Here is a 5,136-nt window from a genome sequence, read left to right on the forward strand (position 1 = left end):
AATAACTCATTCCCATCTTTTCCCATATTCTTTAGTCAAACACCTCAGTAGGTTACCAGGAACCCTGTTGATCACTTCTTTATGACCATCTATTTGGGGTTGATATGTAGACTTCTGATCCAAATTAGTGCCTAACCTTTTCCAAAGTGTTTTCCTGAACTTAACATCTCTATCTACAATAATACTCATTAGAAAACCATATATTATAACTATCTCCTTGAAGAAAATGTGAGCTATATGACTAGCATCATGTATTGTTTTTTCAAGGTATAAAATGAATCATCTTACTAAATCTATCAACCACAACAAATACATTATCCAATCCTATCTTTGTTCTAGGCAAGCTAACTATGAAATCCATGCTAATGCACTCCCAAGGCCTATTTGGAATGGGTAATGGTTGACAAAGTCCTACATTAGATGAAGTACCCTTATCTTTTTGGCATATCCCACACTACTCTACATACCTCCTTACATCTCTCTTCATCTTGGGCTGATAATAGAACCTCTCTACTAGGTCTAAGGTCTTATTTAGGCCAAAATGATGACTCATACTCCCATTATGTTTTTCTTGAATGATTTTTTCCCTTATAGACCCTCTTGGCTTACATAACTATTTCCATTTAAACAAAAACCTATTTTGTAAAGTAAATTCTAAAATTGGCTATGAAAGTGGTTTTCAAAATTGCTACATACCTTATATGCCTCTGCTAAATCAGTATCTTCCACATACATATCTTTGAACTCCTCCATTTATATGCTCTATAGCTTGACCTCTTGAATAGTCAATAGCTTTTTGGTTAACACATCAACCACCTTGTTATTGAGCCCCTTCTTGCGCTTTATGGTAAATGTATAGGATTGCAAGAATTCCATCCACTTGATGTGGCTTAGGCTAAGTTTCTCTTGTGTGTTTATGAAACTAAGTGTCTGATTGTTAGTATAGAAAAAAAAATTATTTGGTAGTAGATAGTGCCCCCATTTCTTAAGGTCTTGAACTAATGCATATATAGAGAGACATCAGATTTGCACAATCCATTAAAAAAATTTGTAATTGCCTTTGGATTAGATTGTGTTGATATTTTGAAATTCTTTCTCTCTAATCTTGATGATGAATCATGTAGTGTGATTCAAAATTTTGTTGGTAAAAATATCAACACAATCTAATCTAGAAGAAATTATGAACTAATGAATATAGTTCCAAGTCATAGGTAGAATACCTTGACTTTGCCTCATTGAGCCTCTAACTGAAAAAGGCCACATGCCTCCCCTCTTGGCTTAACATTTCTCCAATTGCAATGTTTCTTGTATCACACTCTACAATGAACACTTTTTCAAAACTTGGAAAAACCAATAGTGGTTGAGTTGCTACTTCATTCTTTAGTCTTTCAAAACCCTCATTTGTTTCTTTTGTCCATACAAATTTTGTCTTCATGCCTTCTTTTATTATATCTTCATAGGAGCACAAATCTCACTGAATCTCCTCACAATTTTTTTTATAAAATTGGATTGACCCATGGAAACTCCTCACTTCAGTAGCAAACCTAGGTGTGGGCTAGCTCAAGATTGCCTCCACCTTACTCTTGTACATCTTCAAGTTACCTTGGGAAACTACAAAAACCAAATAAATAATTTCCTCCTTCATGAACTCGCTCTTCTCAAGGTTTATTGTCAACTTCTCCTCTTGAAGTCTCCTCAACACAATTTCCAAGTGTTTCATATGCTCTTCTTTTGTTTAGCTAAATATTAGGATGTCATCCAAATATACTACCAGAAATACACCTATGTAATCTTTTATGACTTTATTCATTACCCTCATAAATGTACTTTGTGCATTGGTAAGACCAAATGGCATTACCAACCACTCATAGAGTCCTTTAGTGGTTTTAAAAGAAGACTTCCACTTGTCACCCTATTTCATCCTTATTTTATAATATCCACTCTTAAGATCAATTTTTGAAAAATAACTAGGCCTACCAAGACAATCCATTAAGTCTTCTATCCTAGGAATAGGAAATCTATATCTTATTGTTATCCTATTTATTGCCCTAGAATCTGTGCACATTCTCCACTTACCTTCCTTTTTATGGGCTAGGACAACTAGAACATCAGATGAGTCTATTCTTTTTCTAATCAACCCTTGATCAAGTAACTTCTAGACTTTCCTTGCAATCTCCTTGTTTTGCTAAGGTGTCATATTTTATGTAGATTTGTTTAGGAAAGATGCACCTAGTATAAATTCAATATGATGACTTATTTCTCTCTTTGGGGGCAATGTAGGTGGTGCTCCATCATATATTTTGTCCTTAAATTGATCTAATAGTTTTTGTATCTCTGCAGGTATAGATGCTTGTTTTGGTGGTTCCTCCTCCTTTGGCTTCACTATGATTGCATAACCAAATCCTTCTCCCTATTTTAAATCCTTCAAGAATTCTTTTCCACTCATTAAGAGTGTATTGGCTTCTTCATTTTCCATAATTTTCTCTTCTAGCAATGAATCTATCTTATAAGTAACTCCATTCTTCTTGAATGAGTATTTGTTCTCCTTACCATGGTGGACTGCTTCCCTATCAGACTGCCATGGTCTTCCAAGCAACAAATGGTATGTATGCATTGGTAAAACATGATGTTGGAGTAATTTTTGACAAGGAACATACTAGGCCAGTCTGAGCCCAATACTAGGAAGCAAAAGACAAGGACAAGGCTAAGGATCAACTAAATCCTATACTCGATAGGGTTAAATCTTAGTTCTCGGTCAACTTCAATAGAGTCACTAAGACTCCTTTCACTTTAGTCTCTATAGGGCCAAGGTGGGAAAACCTTAGGGTTTGATATGAGATTTTTTTATGATATTCTTCTCTTCAAAACTATCCCCTGTAGTGGAAAATGGTCAACTTTCTTCTATAATTTGCTAATAAACTTCTTGATTATAGTAGCTAACTATAACCAAAGAGAAAGTAGATACAAATAAGTAATGACTAGAAACTTTTAATTCTTCAATACATAAACAAAAAATTAATTTTTGATTGATATAAGTGTTCTATAACTATATGAACTATCATCTTACAACTAAAATCAATCAATCGGTGCCTAATCCATTGTCATATAGAGTCAAAACCAAAATCTTAGACCTATTTAATCAACTTGTAAGTAAATTTGTCAATAGTGAGCTCTAAATTTCATTCTTACCATATCCTTCTCATACACCCTAAACCCTATCACTTCCTAAAAGTAATTACTTAATTCTTTGAATCAAAAGCAACCAATAAGAGACATACAATTTATCTAAATTGCATTAAACTGAAAGAACATTGTTCACTTCAATTCCAAGATCATAGATATACAAGAAAAGAGACAAAACTTAGATACACAGATATATAAAACTTCCTTTTTTATTTATTCTCTTTGAAAATGAATACAATGCTAATAGAGACTCCAAGTATAATTCAAAACTTGACAACTTGATCATTCATATTCACTGTACTTCAAGTTTGAAGAACTAAATACATTCATATAATTCATAAAGTTGGAAAAACTATAAATGACATAGAAACATAAATTTCTATAGACTTCTAACCTCTACTCCTCATCCTGGACATCCTTATATAGGATTACAATAAGCTATAGATGGGAGAAGGACACATGTCAAAACTTAAATGGATAGAAAAGGTGGAAAGATATGCCCAAAAATTTATTTAAAATATTCTTCTATGTTCAACCCAAAAATAGGGAAGTAGTTGAAAAATTTAGTAGGTGAAAATTTATTCCAGGCACTTTGACTTTACTCTCTTTTGTCTTCTACTATCTTCAACTTCCTTCAAAATCTTAAAATATCAAAATATTTGTGAGAGATTTACCTCTTAATACACTACTCAGTATATCCTATCCTATCCTATCCAAATCTCTCATTGCCTTTATCAGCTACTTCCTACTGGTAGAGCCTTTATTTTTCCCACCACTTTCCAAACATAAATCTCTCACTTTGTGGGCCACTCTGTGGTTTAACCTCTTTCATGTCCTTTATGGCTTTATTCCACTTGGCATTTTTTATGGCTTTAAACTCCACTGAGAATTTATTCAAATTTATTTTTTCTCTAAACAAGGACTCAATTAATTTATTGAAAGGAGAATCACTATTGTCTTCAAAAATTTCCACTATGGCCTCTTGATTCAAAACTACACTAAAGGAATCAAACCATTCCTGCCAATCTCTCAACCTATTATTATCCAAAATTGGTGGTATACAGGGCTCCCTTGAGATAGTACTTTCATTTTCCTTGCATTATTTGTAACTTACCAGAGAAGAAGTCAATTAATTCCTTTACCACTTCTAGGACCTCCTTCACTATAGTATTCTTGTTAGGCAAATCTGGCTTTTTAGCCATCAACATAATAAGCCTCTCTAAGAATTGAAGATATGGCCCCCAGAGACTAAATGTGGGTGATAGCCATGAAAGTTCTTCATTCCAAAATTGCTTAGCATTTTTTAAAAGAACATAAAAAGTATGGGCCTATTGTGATATACTCCTAAAAGTTTCAACCCTATGGCTCATCATACTTTTAAGGATAGGCCTCCTAACCTCATCTCCTTGTTGAATTGATGGAGCATTAATGCTCATTCTCCAAGGATTTTTTGTATCCTCTAGCTCTACCTCATATATCTATGGTGTGGCCTTTGTTGTGACCTTATATGGCTACTCTTGATTATCCTATTCTTATCTCTATTGTGTAATAGCCACTTTCTCTACGGTGGATAGTTTCTTTCTAAGACATGCAACCTCAGCCTCTAACACTTGGACCTTGGCCTCAAGTTCTTAATTCTTCTCTTTGTGGACATGGATCTTCTTGAGCTCATCCTTATAAAGCTTCCTTTCCTCAATGTAATCATGTATAGACTTGGATAATCTTGCTTCTATCTCCTCTACCTTGGCCTTATTCATGAACGAGAAATGCTTAAAGGGATTTGATATTTTTGTACTTAAAGTACCTTGCAAAGTCCATTCAATCATGTTACCCTATTTTGTGCTCTGTATATCCATCATGTTAGGTTTTTTTTTTGAAGGATCCATGCTCCATACTACTAAAGATTTGGTGTCAATGTTAAATCTAGTTCCTCTCTGTAGTCCACTAGCACCA

This window comes from Cupressus sempervirens, chromosome 11 (genome assembly GCF_028749045.1).
Source record: "Cupressus sempervirens isolate cs-2001-9-10 chromosome 11, ASM2874904v1, whole genome shotgun sequence".
Taxonomy (NCBI): Eukaryota; Viridiplantae; Streptophyta; class Pinopsida; order Cupressales; family Cupressaceae; genus Cupressus; species Cupressus sempervirens.